This window comes from Callorhinus ursinus, unplaced genomic scaffold, assembly GCF_003265705.2.
Source record: "Callorhinus ursinus isolate GAN/ISIS: 27379988/994484 unplaced genomic scaffold, GSC_fseal_2.0 scaffold130, whole genome shotgun sequence".
Lineage (NCBI taxonomy): Eukaryota > Metazoa > Chordata > Mammalia > Carnivora > Otariidae > Callorhinus > Callorhinus ursinus.
In genome coordinates, this window is record NW_027397192.1 from 1 (window position 1) to 20,494 (window position 20,494).

Below are 20,494 nucleotides of genomic sequence, written 5' to 3' on the forward strand. Positions count from 1 at the left end.
TGGGAGAGTAACTCATCCCTCTCCTCTCGGCTCCCCTACCTCCCGCTCTTTAAGCCTACGGTGGTTCCCGGGGTGTCCTCCTACCCTCTCTTTGCCCTGCGTGCATACCGCGGACTCTTTGGCTCTCTCGGCCCTATGGAGTGTGCCCATGACATATTTCAGGTGTGGCTCGTGCTCTCCTTTTGCCCTCCTCATGCCGTAGAAGCCGACCTCTGGGTCCAGACTCTTGATGGCAGCCGTCCGGAGGGATCCTTTGACAAGAGGCCGCCTGGCCAGGCGGTTCGACCCTTTCCCGACGACGCCACCTGTAGCTTGTGTCTTCTTGTTGTAGCTTGTGCCTTTTACTCTCACATCCTGCCAGCCTCTGTTTTGGGGCAAGGGCTGCTATGCTTTTTCTCAGGTAACCGTGTTTGGGTGTAGTTGCCTTGCCCTATGTGAAGGGGATGGGCTCAGTGGAAACCTATCCTCTGTTTTTTTCCCTGCCTATTTCTTTCCCTCTTCCCAGGGTCAGAGTAATACTCGCCACACCCAAACCTCTGAACCAGGGTAGAGAATTTGCAATATGCTCTCCTCACCAAGTCCTCCAGGGCAAATAATCTGCGTTTTTGTATGCCCCACCAAAAGCAGCAGCCTCCCTTGGTGCTTGCCCACAGTAACTCTCTCAGAGTTAGTCCCAGGGGCCCAGGTAGGTTACTTCCCTTTATGCTTCTAAAGTCACCATCAGGTATAAGCTTATGTCCGTGGGCTCGAAGCTACTGGATCAGGTTCCTGTTTTTTTTCAGGCTGCCCAGGAGAAGAGTGATTCTCAACTGCCCGGCTCGCTGGTTATGAGAATCCGTGCTGAGAGTCCCTTCCTGGGCTCACTGATCATAACCTGCTTTCTGGCTCCAATGCTCGGGCCCTCTGCCAGTCCTGGAAGTCCCTTTGGCTCTGAGGCTTCTTGTATCCTGAGACCACAATGCTCTATCTAGAATTCTGCCTTTTCATTTCCAGACCCCGTTTCAGAGAGGGATATCGCTCCCTAGAGCAGATTTCTAAGGGGTCTGTTTTTGTGCTCTGGTGTTATATCACTTTCCAGGAGCCAGCTTATGGAGGCTCCCTCACTCTTCTGTTTATCTTCTGATTTCTGCCCGCAGATTCACCGCTCTGCACATCCCACTTTGCAAAAAGTAGTCACTTTTCTGCTTGTAGAGATCCAGATACATATTCTTACATCTCAGGCTGATTTTATGGGTGTTCAGAACGGTTTGGTAGATATCCAACTAAATTCAGGGGACTGGTTGTGATGGGGTCCCCTACTCCTCCACCATCTCTCCTCTCTCTGGGAACTGATTCTTTGGAAATAAAGAAAATAGAAGAAAAATACCTTTAGCTCAGTTCACCAGGAAAAAAATAGAGAAGACATAAATAATAAAATCTGAAATAAGAGGATACATTAAAGGGGATAGTATAAAAACACAAAAAATTATGAGAAAGGTATGAATAAATGAATTCCTAAACACATATATAGCCTACCAAGACTGAATAATGAAGAAATAAAAGATCTATATAGGCCAATTACTAGTTAAAAGACAGAAACTGTAATCATAAGCTCCTGACAAAAGTCCAGTTTCAGATGCCTTGATTGTTGAATTCTACCAAACACTGAAAATAAAGAATTAATAGAAATCCTTCTCAAACACTTCCAAAAATTGAAAAAAGTACACTTCTAAACTCATTTTTCAAGGCAAACATTACCATGATACCAAGAGCAGACAAGGCAAGCACAAGAAAAGAAAATCGCATGCCAATATACCTGATGAATATAGATGTAAAAGCCTTTAACAAAATATAAGCAAACAAAATTAAGATACATTAAAAGGATCATACACCATTATCAAGTAGGATTTATTCTTGAGATGCAAGGATAGGTCAACATTCACAAATCAATCCTATGATGCACCATATAAACAAAATGAAAGATATAAATTAAATGATTATCTCAATATATGCAGAAAAATCATTTGACAAATTTTATCATCCTTATATGATAAAAACTTTCAAGAAAGTTGGCATGGATGAAATGTACCTCAACATAATAAAGGCCATTTATGTCAAACCCTCAATGGTGAAACATTTAAAGCTTTTTCTCTAAGATCAGGAACAAGATAAGGATTTATGCTCTCCACTTTGATTCAACACAAAATAAAAGTGCCAGTACTAGCTACAGCAGTTAAAATAAAACAAAACAAAACAAAAAAAGAAAGAAGGAAAGAAAGAAAGAAGAAAGAAAGAGAAAGAAAGAAAGAAAGAAAGAAGAAAGAAAGAAAGAAAGAAAGAAAGAAAGAAAGAAAGAAAGAAAGAAAGAAAAGAAAAAAGGAAAGAAAAAACAAGAGAGAAGAGAAGAGAAAAAAGGACACCCCAATTGGAAAGTAAGAAGTAAAACTGTCACTATCTTCAGATCAAATGGTATTTTATATAGAAAGTCATAAATATTCTACCAAAATAACTGTTACAACTTAAAAACAAACTCAGTAAATTTTCAGGATACATAATTAATATGGCAAAAAATCTGTTTTGTTTTCATATGCTAATTGTGAACAACCAGAAAAAGAAATTATTAAATCAATCCATTTTATAATTGCATCAAAACTAGTAAAATACCTAGAAATTAGTTTAACCAAGGATTTGAAAGACCTGTACACTGAAAACTTTAAGACATTGATGTAAGTCATTGGAAAAAACAACAACAAATAAATGGAATGTATTCCATACTCATGAATTGGAGGAACTAATATTGTTAAAATGTACATATTACCCAAAGTTATCTACAGATTCTATCCAATCTCAGAATTCCAATGACATTTATTTCATTTTTTGTTTGTTTCAAATTTTTATCTAAATTCTAGTTAGTTAACATATAGTGTAATATTGGTATCAGGAGTAGAATTTAGTGGTTCATCACTTACATGTAACACCCAGTGCTCATCATAACAAGTGCCCTCCTTAATACCCATCACCCATTTAGCCCATCCCTCACCCACCTCCCTCCATCAACCCTCAGTTTGTTCTTTATCGTTAAGAGTCTCTTTTTTTCCCTCCCATATTTTCATCTGTTTTGTTTCAAAAATCCACATATGAGTAAAATCATATGGTATTTGTCTTTCTCTGACTATTTCACTTAGCATAATACACTCTAGCTCCATCCATGCTGCCACAATGGCAAGATTTCATTCATTTTAATGGCTGAGTAATAGTACATTATGTGATATATATAACTATATAACTATATAAGTATATAACTATATATATATATATATATATATCACATCTTTTTTATCCATTCATCAGTCGATGGACATCTGGGATCTTTCCATAGTTTGGCTATTATTGATAATGCTGCTATGAACATCTCCAGTGACATTTTTTACAGAAATAGTAGAAAGCATCCTAAAATCTGTATGGAATCATTAAAGATCCTAAATTGTTAAAGCAATCTTGAGAAAGAAGAACAAAGTTGGATACAACACACTTAGTGATTTCAAAGTATATACAAAGGTATAGTTATCAAAACAATATGGCATTGCTATAAAAATAGACACATAGATCAATGGAACATAGTCGAGAGCCCGGAAATAAGCCCATGCATATATGGCCAATTAATTTACTACAAAGGAGCCACAAATAAACATTGGGGAAAAGTCTGTCTCTTCAATAAATGGTGCTAGGCAAATAGGACAGCCACATGGAAAGGAATGAAACTGGACCACTATCTTATACCTTAGAAGAAAATTATCTCAAAGTAGATTAAAGACTTGAATATAGACCTAAACCCATAAAACTCCCTAGAAGAAAACCTAGCAGGTAGGCTCCTAGGTCTTGGTGATGATTTTTTGGAACCAACTCCCAATAGCAAAGGCAACAAAAGAAAACAATAAACAATTGGGACTATATCAAACTAAAAAGCTTCTGTACATTGACAGGAACCATCAACAAATAAAAAGACAACCTACTGAATGGGAGAAAATATTTGTATGTCATATTTGATAAAGGGTTAGTATCCAAAATATATAAAAATTTCATACAACTCATTAGTTAAAAAACAATCTGATGAAAAAAAATAGTCCTAGGAAATGAATAGATATTTTCCCAAAGAAGACATACAGATGGCTATTCAGGTAGAAAAAATGCTCAACATGATTAATCGTCAGGGAAATGCAAATCAAAATCACAGTGAGATATCACCTTACACCTGTTAGAATGTCTATTATCAGAAAGACATGAAATAAATGTTTGCAAAGATGTCAATAAAAGGCAATTATGCACTATAGGTGGGAATGCAAATTAGTGCTGCCACCATGGAAAACAGTATGGAGGTTCCTTAGAAATTAAAAATAGAGGGGTGCCTGGCTGGCTCAGTTGGTAGAACATGCAACTCTTGATCTCAGGGTCATGAGTTCAAGCCCCATGTTGGGTGTAGAGCTTACTTAAAATATAACTACCATATGATCCAGTACTTCATTTCTAGGTTTTAGCTGAAAACAAAAAGAGTGATTCAAAATGATATCTGCACCACTATGTTCATTACAGCATTATTTACAATAGCTTAGATATGGAAACGACCTGTGTCCACTGATAGATGAATGGATAAAGAAGATATCACACCCACACCCACCCACCCACACACACTACTCAGTCATTAAAAAAAAAATGAAATCATGCCATTTATGACACCATGGATGGACCTTGTGGGCATTATGCTAAATGAAATATGTGAGGCAGAGAAAGACAAATACCACATGATTTCACTTATATGTAGAATCTAATCTCTGAGGTGGGGGGAAGCTTGTAAATACAGAGAACAGATTGGTGGTTACTAGAGGTGTGGCCAGCTGGTGGGCAAAATGGGTGAGGGGACTCCAAAGGTACAAACTTCCATATTTCAGATGTCATGGAGATGTAACGTACAGCATGGCAATTAGAGTTAATAATACTTTACTACATATTTGAAAGTTGCTATATGAGTAGATCTTAAAAGTCCTCGTGAAAACAAAAAGTTGTATTTTTTTCTTATATTTATTTTTATTTTTCATTATGTTTAGTTAGCCAACATATAGTTTCATAAGTTTTTGTTGTAGTGTTCAATGATTTATTAGTTGTGTGTAACACCCAGTGCTCATCCCAACACGTGATCTCCTTAATACCCATCACCTGGTCACTCCCTCCCCCCACCACCCTCCCTTCTGTAACCCTCAGTTTGTTTACCGGAGTCCAGAGTCTTTCATGGTTTGTCTCCCTCTCTGATTTCTTCCCATTCAGTTTTCCCTCCCTTCCCCTGTGGTCCTCTGCACTATTCCTTATGTTCCCATATGAATGAAACCATATGGTAATTATCTTTCTCTGCTTGACTTGTTTCACTTAGCATAATCCCCTCCAGTTCCATCCATGTCAATGTAAATGGTAGGTATTCATCCTTTCTGAAGGCTGAGTAATATTCCATTGTATATATGAACCACATCTTCTTTATTCATTCATCTGTTGAAGGGCATCTCAGGTCCTTCCACAGTTTGGCTATTGTGGACATTGCTGCTATGAGCATTGGGGTGCATGTGCCCCTTCTTTTCACTAGGTCTGTATCTTTGTGGTAAATACCTAGTAGTGCAATTGCTGGGTCATAGGGTAGCTCTAATTTTAACATCTTGAGGAACCTCCATATTGTTTTCCAGAGTGGCTGTACCAGCTTGCATTCCCACCAACAGTGCCTGTCTTGTTAATTTTAGCCACTCTAGCTAGTGAAAAATGGTATCGCATTGTGGTTTTGATTTCTATTTCCCTGATGGCTAGTGATGTAGAGCATTTTTTCATGTGTCTGTAAGCCATTTGTATGTCTTCTTTGGAGAAGTGTCTGTTCATGTCTTCTGACCATTTCTTGACTGCATTATTTGTTTTTTGGGTGTTGAGTTTGAGAAGTTCTTTATAGATCTTGGATACTAGTCCTTTATCCATAATGTCATTTGCAAATATCTTCTCCCATTCCGTGGGTTGCCTCTTAGTTTTGTTGACTGTTTCTTTTGCTGTGCAGAAGCTTTTTATCTTGATGAAGTCCCAAGAGTTCATTTTCACTTTTGTTTCCCTTGCCTTTAGAGACAAGTCTTGAAAAAAGTCACTGTTGCCAATCTCAAAGAGGTTACTATGATCTCCTCTAGGATTTTGATGGATTCCTGTCTCACATTTAGGTGTTCCATCCATTTTGACTTTATCTTTGTGTCTGGTGTAAGAGAATGGTCCAGCTTCATTCTTCTGCATGTGGCTGTCCAATTTTCCCAGCACCATTTTTTAAAGAGATTGTCTTTTTTCCATTGGATTTTTTTTTGCTGATTTGTCGAAGATTAGTTGACCATAGAGTTGAGGGTCCATTTCTAGGTTCTCTATTCTGTTCCATTGATCTATGTGTCTGTTTTTGTGCTAATACCATGCTGTCTTGATGATGACAGCTTTGTAACATAGCTTGAAGTCAGGCATTGTGATGTCCCCAGCTTTGGTTTTCTTTTTCAACAATCCTCTGGTGATTCATGATTGTTGTTTTAAATTCTGGTTCAGGCATATTACTTATATCTGTTTTGATTAGATCCCTGGCCATGACCTCCTTCTGTTCTTTCTTTTGTGGTAAATTCCTCCATCTTGTCATTTTGTGTAGGCCACTGTTTTTTGTGTGTTAGGAAAGTTTGTTATTTTTCCTGTTCCTGAGTGTAATGGCTATATTAAGAAGAGGTCCTGTAGTGTTCAGGGTCTGGCACTTCAGGAAGTGTTTCATAGTATGCACTCTGTTGTTATCTTTTGGCTGCTCTTTACCTCGTGGCAGTCCTCGCAGAGTTTCTCTTTGCCTGCTGTGGGAATTGTTTGGACCTTATCCACATTGTGTCAAATTTTAAATGCGTGTGCTTTGGTCTGCTTGTTAAAGGAAGCTGGATCCTATTTCCCTTAAAGGTGAAGCTTTGCAAAAATCTGTATCAGCAGACTTTCTGTGTGTGAGGGTTTTGTGCTGGTCTTTCAGGGGAGGGGCCTGCTGTGCTGTTTCTCAGGCTGACCTGCCCTAGTGAACATGCACCTGCAGGTCTCATGGGGGCGGGGCTTGATGTAAGTGGCTCCAGTCTCCCCTGGGTGCACTGTGTTTCTCACTGAATTCTGTCAGTGCTGATGAGCGGGGTGGGGGTATGTAATTGCCCTAATCTGTGGTCTCCAGAGTGGGGAGCTTATACCTGTCTCCCTTCTTGTGTCCCCATCTTCCCTCAGATCTCTGCCTTCACTCTGTCTGTGTCCAAGATGTCTACCTGCCAGACAGCACAGTACTCCTGTTTTATTTCAGGTGCATGGCTGTTTTTCACACCTCCAAATTTTATGGTCCTGGTGCAGTCCAGATCCACATTGATCTTCCGGAGGAGGGTCTTCCCGTGCTGTGGCTGGTTCTGGTTTGTCCCAGAAAACCAGTCATACATTCATGCAGGGGCTGGGAGTTTATGATAAAGCTCAGCAAATAGCCAGCACCCAATTTTGCTGCCCTTACCAGGTGTCTGTCTTTATGCTAATGTACAGGGCAGCACATTGGTGCCCACCAGTTCTTTTGTACCCTGAGAGGCCAATCCACCTCTCCCAAATGCACTTTAAGATGAACTGTCTCTCCCAGTGCAACCCCAGGGATCCTCAATCCAGAATGTGTACTCCCAGGCTTTTGCCCTCCTTCCCCACAGAAGCACAACTATACCTGCCAGGCCCCACCTAGTGGTGGGGAAGACTTCTAGAGCTTCAAACATTGGACTCTGCTGCTTGTAAAACTTGTGATAATCAGCTGCTCTAGTTTTCCCATTCAGTAGTTTTGGGGAAATGTTTCTCTTGTTCAAACCCCTGCAGGCCACTTTCTCTCTGTTTTCTCTCTATCCCTCTCTGTCCTCTCTCCATGATTAAGGCCCCCTTCCCCTCCATAGCACCCATGATTCTTTTCTCCACAGAATCGTGACTCTCCACCTCCTATCTTTTATAATGCAGCTTCTTTTCTCCCTCTACTTCTGTAGTTTTTTTCTCTACATTCCCATTGGTTTCTTGGGTGTTTGGAATGATTTGACATGTATCTAGCTGTGTTCGATGGACAAGGCAAGTCTAGGATCCCCCTACTGCTCTGCCATCTTAACTCTTTCCCTCCTCTTTATTTCTATATATTGAAAATTTAACTATGATGTGTCGTGGTGTTGATTTGCTTTTGTTGGTTTTGATGGAAGTTCTCTGTGCCTCCTGGATATATGTGTCTGTTTACTTCCCCAGTTTAGGGATGTTTTCAGCTGTAATTTCCTCAAATAAACCATCTTCCCCCTTTTCTCTCTCTTATTCTTTGGGGACTTCTATGATATGAATGTTATTACACTTTATGAAGTCATGAGTTCCCTGGGTCTATTCTCATGATCCATCGTTCCTCTTTCTGTCTTTTCTCAGTTTCATTCTTTTCTTTTTTTTATTATATTGTTAGCCAGCATATAGTACATCATTAGTTTTGATGTAGTGTTCAACGATTCATTAGTTGCACATAATGCCCAGTGCTCATCACAACACATGCCCTCTTTAATACCCATCACCTGGTTACTCCATCCCCCCACCCTCCTCCCCTCCGTAACCCTCAATTTGTTTCTCAGAGTACAGAGTCTCTTATGGTTTGTCTCCTTCTCTGATTTCTTCCCGTTCAGTTTTCCCTCCCTTCCCTTGTGGTCCTCTGTGCTATTCCTTATGTTCCCATATGAGTGAAACTATATGATAATTGTCTTTCTCTGCTTGACTTATTTCACTCAGCATAATCCCCTCCAGTTCCATCCATGTCAGTGCAAATGATGGGTATTCATCCTTTCTGATGGCTGAGGTAATATTCCATTGTATCTCGGCTCCTTCCACAGTTTGGCTATTGTGGACGTTGCTTCAGCTTCATTATTTTCCCTTATTTTGTCTTCTCTATCATTGATTCATTCCTCTGCTTCTTTTTGTTGTCTGATTGCTGAGGCTAGGACTTCCAGTATTATGTTGAACAGCGGTGGTGAGAGTGTACACCCCTGTTGTGTTCCTGACCTTAGGGCAAAAGCTCTCAGTTTTTCCCCATTGAGAATGATATTCCCTTTGGGCTTTTGGTATATGGCTTTTATGATGCTGAGGTATGTTCCCTCTATCCCTACACTGTGGAGAGTTTTAATCAAGAAAGGATGCTGTATTTTGTCAATTTTTTTTTCTGTATCCGTTGAGGGGATCATATGGTTCTTGTCTTTTATTAATGTGGTGTATCATATTGATTGATTTGCAGATGTTGAACCATCCTTGCAACCCAGGAATAAATCCCACTTGGTCATGGTGAATAATCCTTTTACTATACAGCTGGATCGTATTGGCTAGTACCTTGGTGAGAATTTTGGCATCCATGTTCATCAGGGATATTGGTCTGTAATTCTCCTTTTTGGTGGGGTCTTTGTCTGGTTTTAGGATCAAGGTAATGCTGGCCTCATAGAAAGAGTTTGAAAGTTTTCCTTCCATTTCTATTTTTTCAGACAGTTTCAGAAGAATAAGTGTTAGGCTGCCTGGGTATCTCAGTCGATTAAGCGTCTGCCTTCAGCTCAGGTCATGATCTCAGGGTCCTGGGATCGAGCCCCGCATCAGACTCCCTGTTCACAGGGAACCCGCTTCTCCCTCTCCTCCCTGCTTGTGCTCTCTCTCGTTTTCTCTCTGTCTGTCTCTCTCAGATAAACTCTAAAAAACAAGAACAAGAAGAAGAAGAAGAGGAAAAAGAGGAGGAGGAGAAGGAGAAGAAGAAAAAGAAATAAAGAAAAAAGAAAAAGAAAGAAAGACAGAAAGAAAGAAAGAAAAGAAGAAGAAGGAGGAGGAGGAGGAGGAGAAGGAGGAGGAAGGAGGAAGGAAGAAGGAAGAAAGAAGAAGAAAGGTGTTAAATCTTCTTTGTTTGTAGAATTACCCTGGGAAGCCATTCAGTCCTGGACTCTTGTTTGTATTCAAATTATTTGCTGGTTTTTGGTCTGTTTAGGTTTTCTATTTCTTCCTGTTTCAGTTTTGGTAGTTTTTATGTTTCTAGGAATGCATCCATTTCTTTCAGATTGGCTAATTTGTCAGCATATTTGCTCCTAATATATTCTTAGAATTGTTTGTATTTCTTCAGTGTTTGTTGTGATCTCTCCTCTTTTTTTCATGATCTTATTTATTTGTGTCCTTTGTCTTTTCTTTTTGGTAAGTCTGGCTAGGGGTTTATTGATCTTAATAATTTTTTCAAAGAAACACCTCCTAGTTTCATTGTTCTGTTCTACTCTTCTTTTGATTTTTATTTCATTATTTTTTGGTCTAATATTTATTATTTTTCTTTTCCTGCTGGATTTAGGCTTTATTTGCTGCTCTTTATCCAGCTCCTTGAGGTGTAAGGTTAGGGTTTTTCTTGTTGCTTGAGAAAGGCTTGTATTGCTATATACTTCCCTCTTAGGGCCTCTTTTGCTGCACCCAAAGTTTTTGAATAGTTGTGTTTTCATTTTCATTTGTTTCCATGAGTTTTTAAAGTTCTTCTTTAATTTCCTGGTTGACCCATTCATTCTTTAGTAGGATGCTTTTTAACCTCCATATATTTGTCTTCCTTCCAAATTTTCTCTTGTGATTGAGTTCATGTTTTATAGCAAGCATTGTGGTCTGAATATATGTGTGGTATAATCTCAGTTTTTTTGTACCAGTTCAGACCTGATTTGTGAGCCAGTATGTGATCTATTCTGGAGAATGTTCCATGTGCACTCGAAAAGAATATGTATTTTTTTTTGCTTTAGGATGAAATGCTCTGAGTATATATGTGAAGTCCATCTGGTCCAGTGTGTCATTCAAAGCCCTTGTTTCCTTGTTGATCTTCTGTTTAGATGATCTGTCCATTGCTGTGAGTGGGGTGTTGAAGTCCCATACTATTAATATATTTTTATCAATGTGTTTCTTTAATTTTGTTATTTATTGGTTTATATAATTGGCTGCTCCCACACTGGGGGCACAAATATTTTAATTGTTAAATGTTCTTGTTGGAGAGACCCTTTAATTATGATATAGGTCCCTTTTCATCTCTTATTGTAGTCTTTGGTTTAAAATCTAATTTCTGTGATGTAAGGATTGCTACTCCAACTTTCTTTTGATATCCATTAGTATGATAATGTATGATAAATGTTTCTCCCCTCATTTTCAATCTGCCAGTGTCTTTGGGTCTCAAATGAGTCTCTTATAGACAGTATGTTGATGGGTCTTGCTTTTTTATCCAATCAGATACCCTGTGTCTTTTCATTGGTGCATTTAGTTCATTTACGTTCATAGTAATTATTGAAAGATATGAATTTAGTGCCATTGTATTACCTATAAAGTCACTCTTTCTGTATATTGTCTCTGTTCCTTGCTGATCTTTGTTACTTGTGGGCTCTCTCTTTGCTTAAAGTATTTCCTTTAGTATTTCTTGTAGGCCTGGTTTAGGGATCACAAATTCTTTTAGTTTCTGTTTGCCCTTGAAGCTCTTTATTTCTCCTTCTATTCTGAATGACAACCTTGCTGGATAATGTATTCTTGGCTGCATATTTTTCTCATTTAGCACCTTGAATATATCGTGTTAGTACTTTCTGGCCTGCCAGGTCTCTGCGGACAGGTCTGCCACCAGCCTTATGTTTTTATCCTTGTATATTAAGGACCTTTTTTCCTGAGCTACTTTCAGGATTTTCTCTTTATCTCTGAAATTTGCAAGGTGTTGACCTGTTTTTATTGATTTTGAGGGTGGCTCTCTGTGCCTTATGGAGTTGAATGCTCGTTTCCTTCCCCAGATTAGGGAAGTTTTCAGTATAATTTGTTCAAATTCCCTCTCTCTGTCCTCTTCCTCTGGGGCCCTAATTATTCTAATATTATTTTGCTTTATGGTATTACTGATCTTTCAAATCCTGCCCTCATGATCCAGTAGTTGTTTATCTCTCTTTGTCTCAGCTTCCTTATTCTCCATCACTTTGTCTTTTTTTCTTCCTCTTTAAATTTTTTATTGTTATGTTAATCACCATACATTACATCATTAGTTTTTGATGTGGTGTTTCATGATTCATTGTTTGTGCATAACACCCAGTGCTCCATGCAGAACGTGCCCTCTTCAATACCCATCACCAGGCTAACCCATCCCCCCACCCCCCTCCCCTCCAGAACCTCCAGTCTTTTTCTCAAAGTCCATCATCTCTCATTGTTCATCTCCCCCTCCGATTTCCCACCCTTCATTCTTCCTCTCCTGCTACCCTCTTCTTTTTTTTTCTCTTAACATATCTTGCATTATTTGTTTCAGAGGTACAGATCTGTGATTCAACAGTATTGCACAATTCACAGAGCTCACCATAGCACATACCCTCCCCAATGTCTATCACCCAGCCACCCCATCCCTCCCACCCCCCACCACTCCAGCAACCCTCAGTTTGTTTCCTGAGATTAAGAATTCCTCATATCAGTGAGGTCATATGATACATGTCTTTCTCTGATTGACTTATTTCACTCAGCATAACACCCTCCAGTTCCATTCACGTCATTGCAAATGGCAAGATCTTCTATATCACTGACTCTTCTGCCTTGTTTATCCTAACGGTTAGAGCCTCCATTTTTTATTGAATCTCAGTAATAGCCTTTTTTATTTTGACCTGATTATGTTTTAGTGTTTTATTTCTCCAGTAAGGGATTCTCTAGTGTCTGCTATGCTATTTTCAAGCCTAGCTAATATCTTTATAATTGTTATTTGAATTCTATTTCCAACATCTTACTTATATCCATAGTTATTAAACCCCTGGCAATGAGTACTGCCTCTTGTTCTCTTTTTGGGGGGTTAGTTCTTTGGTTTTGTCATTATGTGCAGAAAAGAATAAATGAAAGAGATGGAAAATAGAAAAATATCAACAACACCAGAAAAATATAACTACACAAATCAGAAGAGAACAGAAACCAAAAAGAAAGAAAATGAGAATAAAATTAAACAAAGAAGTTTAACACATCAGAACAATAAACTAGATCCTGGGTGTATTTTGGTGTGTTTGTTAGAAGAAACTAGATCCCAAAATAGGAAAGGGAGAAAAAAAATACACACACACACACACACACACACACACAAATGAAATTGGATACAATGAGAGTAGGCCAAAAATGAAAAAAAAATAAAACATAAGTATAAATATGAAAATTAAAAAAGGCTTAAAAATAATTAACAAAATAAAAAAATAGATGAAAGGGAAAATAAAATAAGAAATTGAAGGACTAAAGAATGATAATGACACCAGAGAAATATACACTACACAAATCAGAAGAGAACAGAAACCAAAAAGAAATAAAAGGAAATAATGAGAATAAAATCATACAGGAAGTTGAACAGAACAGAACAATAAAATAGATCCTGGGTATATTTTGGTCTGTTTGTTATAAGAATCTAGATCCCAAAATATGAAAGAATGAAAAACTCATATATAAATGAAGTTGAATACAATGAAAGGAAGCCAAAAACAAAATATTTATTTCATTTATTTATTTACCATAAGTGTAAAAATGAAAATTAAAAAAAGACTTAAAAAGTAGCTGATAAAATAAGAAAATAGCTGAAAAGGAATATAAAATATAAAACTGAAGGACTAAAGAATAAGAAGAAAAAAACACGAATGATATATACTTCTTTCCCCAAGAGCTGGAGTTCTACAGTTCTGTGTGATTGATAAACTTGGTATTAGCTGGAAGTTTCTGCTGGTTTTCTGGGGGAAGGCCCTGTTGAACTGATTCTCAGGAGTATTTGTTCAGGTGGAATTGCATCCCCCTTGCCAGGGGGCTGGACTCAGTGTAAACCACTCCAGAGCTGGTGTTGGAGATGAAAATGTCGGCACCCTGATCTCTAGCCTTGGAGCTGATAGTTCACGCCCTTTACTCTTCAGTGAGCTCTAACAGAAAAGCAGTCAGTTGCTCCTGTCTGCCTGGTTTCTGTCTGAACTCTGTGTTCACCCAGCTTGTGATCGAGCGTTTTTATCTCAGGCACATGACCCCATTGCGAGTATCCAAACTTTATGGACCCCTGTGGCAGGTATCCATGCAGTTCCTCCTGGGGGTGGGAGGGGGGTCTCCCCGTGGTTCTGCCTCTTGCTGGGCCCCTGCTCCAAGTGTGGTCACAGAACCGCACAGTAGTTCACAGTTTATGGCAACACGGAGCAGAAAGCTGGCACCTGGGCTCACTGTTTGCAACCGGCTTCCCAGCTCCCATACCTGGGAACTCTGCCACACTCAGGCACCCCTGTTATTTTTGTGACCCCAGGGATCCTGAGACCATGCTGTCCCACCTGGGATTCTGCCCTGCTCCACCTCCTGAGTGCCTTTCAGGCAAACTTCTAAAAGTTCCAATTTTGCACTCTGCTTCTTTTAACAATTTTAGGAGGCTCCCTCTCCCCACGGTTTATTTTCTGATATATTGCCTCAGATTCACGTCTCTGCACCTACTCCCTTGCAAAAATTGTTCGCTTTTCTATTTGTAGAATTATAACAATTCTTTTCTCAGATCTCCAGTTGGTTTTGCAGGTGTTCAAAAATGATTTGATAGCTATGTAGCTGATTTCCAGGGACCAGACAAAATTAGGGTCCCCTACTCCTCTGCCATCTTCCCAACCCTCTTTCTCTTTACTTATGTTTTGATTAGATCTCTGTGACCTTTTTTTGTTCTTTCTCTTGGGATGAATTTCCCCTTCTTGGCATTTTGTCTATGTTTCCATCTTCTCTTTGTTAGAATATCATGTGTGTTTCCTGCTCCTGAATGTAATGGTTTTATGAAAAAGCAGTCATATAATATCCAGGGCCTGGCTTTTCATGAAGTGTCTCTGGTGTGTGCTGTGTGTCCTCTGCTGCTGTTTTGGCTGTCCTTTCATTCAGGTCAGTCCTCAGCAGAGGTTCTCCTTCCCTGCAGTGGGCATTGTTTGGACCTTGGCCAGAGTGTTGGGACTTTTAACTAGAGTGTGCTCTGTTCTGCTTTTTAAAGGAGACCTGATTCTATTTCCACTAGAACTGAAGATTTGCAGAACTCTATGGTCAGTAGACATGGTGCATGTGGTGGTGTGTGCTGGTCTTCTGTTGAAGGTGCCCACCGCTTTGTTCATTAGGCACACTTGCCTGAAAAAAACAGTACCAGCAGAGTGCAGGGGAGTGGGAGTTGGTGTAAATAGGTTAGGCGGCCAGTGTCGATGCTGTGATGTTTACTGAAGTTTGTTTGTGTTGATGGGTGGGGGAGGGAAATGGCGCCATTCCACTCCTTTGTCCTCAGAGATGGGAATCCATTCTTGCTGCTCTTAGGTAATCTCTCCCAGAAGAATGAATTATTTCACCTGATGCATCCTTGGCATTTTTCAGATCACTATTTTCACACTGTCTCCTGGTTGCTTGCCTGCCTTCAGCAGCACAGTGCCCTTTGGATTCTATAATAGCCAAGCCTGCTGACTTAAAACTCCAGACTTTAGGGACCTGATATCGTGGGGACCTATGCTGGTCTTCTGGAGGAGTGTCTCACCGTACTGGGACTGATGCAGTTTTGACCCAGAAGGGCAGTTGCACCCAAGGTCAGGGGTGTGGGATTTGGAGCAAATAGGCTAAATTGCCAGTGTCAAGGTTAGTTGCCCTCAGCAGGTATCTCTGTGCCTGTGCTTAGGGGCAGTGGTATGAAATGGTACCTGCCAGCTTCTTTGTTCCAGAGAGGCAATGCCTCCTCTCACAGATGTGCTCCAAGAAGAGTGAACAGTCTCTCTCTGTGCACCTTAGTCAATCCTCAGATTGTACCCTGTGCTCCAGGGTTGCTTGCCTGCCTTCTTTCCCAGGAATAGAGCAGTGCCCTCAAATCTCAATCCCAGCCAAGCCCACAGACCTTTAAAAACTCCAGTCTATGAGCCCTACTGGTTACAAAAACTTAGGAAAGTCAACCTCCCTCATTTTCCCAGCCAATGGCTTTGGGGAAGTGTTCTTCTTGTGCATATCCCTGTGTGTTCCACTCTCTTTTGCCTTTCTCTTAGACTAGGCCTTTCTCCCCAACACAGCTCCAGTGATCTGTTTCTCCCCAAATCCTTGTCTCCACCTTCCTCTATGTGGCCTCTCTCCACCTCTGGTTGTGCAGTTTGCTCTGCCAGTCCACAGGTCAATTTCTTGGGTATTCAGAATAATTTTTATAGTTATCTAGCTGTGTTTGAGGGATGAGGCTACCCTAGGGTTCTCTTACTATGCTGACATCTTAGCTCTGGTTCCTGGTTTTGTTTTGTTTTGTTTTTTAAGTTTTCTATGTCTTTGTTGAACTTTTCACTTTTTTTCATGAATTGTTTTCCTAATTTTATTTAGTGGTCTATTGTGTTGTCTTGTAGTTCTGTAAATTTCTTTAAGAAGATTCTTCTGAATTCTTGGTCTGACAATTCAGAGATTTCCATTTCTTTAGAGGCACTTACTATATTAGTTTCCTTTGTTGCTATCATGTTTCTTTAATGATTTGTGATTCTTGTGGCCTTGTATTGGTGCCTGTGCATTTGAAGAAGTAAGCATCGCTTGTATTTTTTACATACTTCCTTTTGCAAGAAAATCTCTTTACCAGTCAACCTGTTCAGAGATTCTGGTTGGCCCTTTTAGTGGAGTCTGGGGGTAGTCTTGCTGGTGGAGTCCTCCAGCAGACAGGTCTAATTCTCCAGGCCTAGTGCTTGGGTCTAGAGGGATTGACCTGGAACATGTGTCCCTGGGAATGGACTGGTGTTTGTGTATGACGGGTGGGCCTGGTGTCAGGGTCCACTGTAAAGGGCATCAGGATTCTAGGTTAATAGGAACCACACTAGAGTCCGTGCCTTTGATATTTGGCCTAGCACTGGGGCTGACCATCAGCCTGGGAGCTGGCCTAGAGCCTAGATCTTCTGGGGGCAAGCCTGGTGCTGTGGTTAACCCAGAGCCATGGCATTAGCCAGGAGTCTAGGACTGCAGGTGATGGCTTAGTGATTTGTTCTGCAGGGGATGGCCTGGTGCTGGGTGTGGTTGGGACCCAGGTTCCACAAGAGGTTGTTTGGTAGCTGATTCTGATGGGGCTTGCCCAGAGTTAGGGCAGTTTGTGGGTCAGGAGCAAGAGGAGCCAGTCAAAAGTCTGGATCCATGTGGGCTACCATATCATGGGGTGGGTTTTGACATTAGGTTTCTGGGGACCAGCCTGGCACAGTGGAGGGTCAGGTTCTAGGTCCATGAAACCCTATCTGATGCTAAGAGAAGCTTGGTGCCTTGTGCAGCAGGAGATGGTCTAGAGGCTGTATCTCTGGGAGGTGGTCTAGAGGGTGTGTCCACAGGGGTTGACAGGGTGCTGTGGTGGGCCAGGAGACTGGGTCTCTAGGAGCTTGTCTGGGTCCTGTGTCCTTGTGGGCCACCTTGGCACTAGAGTGGGCTAGGTACCTGGATCCTTGGGAACCTACCTGGTGCCTGGGGCCATGGGGGCTGGCCTGGCACTGATTTAGGCCTTATGATTGGGTCTGTAGTGAAGTCAGGTATTCATGTAACTCTCTTTCCGCCATGGAAACAGTGTCTCTGTGCTAGGCTGCCATCATTTCGGGGTAATTTGAGAGTCTTTGCTACTCTTTTTAGTGCATCTTTTCCTATGTCTGTACTCCACTCTGGTGCTTTAATCCCTCACCTGGAACCTTCAACTCCTGGAAAGATGTGTTTTTGTATGGATTGCCACTCAAATTGATGTTTCTGTGAGGGGAGGAGCATTGGAAACTTCTGTACTGTCAACTTACTGTTACTACCACCTCAGACTTTCAACATCTGTTAACCTTGGAAATTGGGAAGGGAGTTTGTTGGGAGATATTATTAACCTTTATGCATTTCATATTGTTTCCCTTGTTTGAATATATATTACCTTGAAAATAAAATATTTTTATATAAAACACTCAACCTTTATGATCAAAGACATCATAAACAAACTTAGAAAACAATTTGTATACAATGTGATAACACTTCAAAGACATATTATGGATACATTAGTTTCCAAAATGTACAAAACACTAATATAGTAATACAAAAACACAAATAACTCAATAGAAAAATGGTCAGAGAGTTCTTAGAAGTCAAAATATGAATGTCCAATAATAAATTAAGTTGATTTCGTGACTATCATGGAAATACAATTCAATATGAGATACCACTTTTAGCCAATCATACTTCCAATAATCAAAAGTCTTCATAATCTTCAGTTTTAAGAAGAATGTGGTGAAATATACACTATGAGAGTATAATTTTTAATACAATACAATATCAAAACTTTAATGTGTATGCTCTTTAATACATATTTATGGAAACTGTGAAAACATTCCTACATATGAATAAATACACCTCATTGTTTGCAATAAAGAAAAGTTGTATGTATACTAAGTGCTTTTTAAGAGAGGAATGCTAAATAAATTATTCTGTTATGCAATGTAATATCATGAGGCAGTTGAAATATTGGGAAAGTTATATTTTGATATAGAAAATCATTGTGACATTAGGTGGATCAAAACAATTAGCAGAATACTAAGTATGGTATGATTTAACTTATATTCAAAACCTCTTATCTAAAGCTTTATATTACTGTAAATACTACCGCTGTGTACATTTAAATGCATAAAAAAAAGTCTAGGAAGAACTTATACTTGTGTTGTCTTCTGGAGATAGACTGAAGAAAGGCAGAAGTTTGTTGGCAAAAGTTTTGTGTATGGTGTTTGGATTATATACAGTTCCATTATATTCATGTATCACTTGTGTAAATAAATGTGGGATGCCTGGGTGGCTCAGTTGGTTAAGCATCTGCCTTTGGCTCAGGTCATGATCCCAGGGTCCTGGAATTGGGTCCCGCATTGGGCTCCTTGCTCGGCGGGGAGCCTGCTTCTCCCTCTGCCACTCCTCCTGCTTGTGCCCTCTCTCTCTGACAAATAAATGAATAAAATCTTTAAAAAATAAATACAGATCTTCTAAGGAACATAAGAATATGTTGAAGGCTGAGAGGGTCAACATGGGGCCAGTTGATCAGTTAAGGAAGCCTAGAAAAATGAGAAACACAGAGAAAGACATTCCAGCACTTTTCTTAAGGAAAAACTCCTAGGGTGATGGAAAGATCTGGTCTATGTGACAGATGAATCTTCACTGTGCAATCAGACTCATCAGATATAAAGCAAGATGCCAGTTACCAGCATCCTATGACTTACATTTTATGTTTATGAAGAAATGCTCTAATAATTCTGTTTTTCTTGTAATCCACCTAGAAGGGAAAGTGTGTTATCTTCTCAACAGTCGTATCTGACCTGTGTGATACTTGCATTTCTCAGTATAAATTAATAAATTCTCCTTCTGTGTTTATATCTTTCAGTCTTATAATCAGCATATTTTCGCCTCCTGAATTTGGATGAATTCTGGGACATAACCAAGATCAGGCTGTAGACGTCTAAGATTGAAGGCCATGGCCTGGATTCTGGTGAACTCACCAAGGCAAATGACCCCTGTGAGATGGTGCTGCAGCAGCCAATCAATGCTATCTTTTGTGACACCCAGTCCTTGCTGTGTAATTTTGAATTCCTATAAATCCATTAAGGTCCCAATAAATTTTGTCTCTCATTGCTCTGTTAGTTCTATATGACTACTATCTAGTAAATTGTGAGTTTTTAGTAAATGTTTTATAATAACACCAAATACAAAATATTACTAAAATTGTTGTCAAAATGACTTTTTTTCCCCCCACAGATGACCATCTACTCATTTTTTGTAGTGTGAAAATATCAGGGAAGTGTGTGGGGGATATAAAGGGTAAAATCTGAAAAAGAATTAAATTCCCAGTACATTCTCCTCACTTTACTGTCAATATTTCTATTCTATCTATCTATTCTATGGTATTTCTTATTCTTCTACATATTAACTATTTTCCTGGTCAAAGTGGTTGATGTGCTTGCTTTTTGTAATATTCCACTTTACTTCTAAAATGCTCTATATTAAAAAATAGGGTGTCTCAGTTGAAAGCATTTATGAAAGTTAGAACTTCCAGGGAAGATGGTGGAGTAGGAGGATCCTAGGCTTACCCCATCCCATGGGTACAGCTAGAAAACATCCACATCAGTATAAATAATGCAGAAAATGGCCCAAACACTGGAAGAACAGACTCTCCACAGCTTAATGTAATGAAGAGGTCACATCGAAAAAGGGAGTAAGGATGGAGATGTAGTTGGGAGACAAATTGGCCCATGGGACTGTCTGAAGGAGGGAGGGAGGCTTCAAGCATGGAGAGGGGAGAGGAGCAGACCCCACACAAGGCATGAAGAACCCTCACTAGGAAGACAAATCTCTATAACATTTGGCTTTGAAAACTAGAGTGACATAACCTCACAAGTTCTTACTATCAGTGGGATGGAATACCTGGAACTTTAAAAATCATCCAGCTTGGCTCTTGTAGAGCCAG

At 39.8% G+C, this 20,494-nt stretch overlaps 1 long non-coding RNA gene across 1 annotated transcript; it reads left to right on the forward strand.

Moving 5' to 3' along the window:
* The first annotated feature begins 9,086 nt into the window (after positions 1–9,086).
* LOC141371928 (uncharacterized) lies at positions 9,087–19,664 on the forward strand. The gene is made up of 2 exons (XR_012377278.1): positions 9,087–9,943; positions 19,415–19,664. It is a non-coding gene; the product is annotated as an uncharacterized lncRNA (long non-coding RNA).
* The last annotated feature ends 830 nt before the right edge of the window (positions 19,665–20,494 follow it).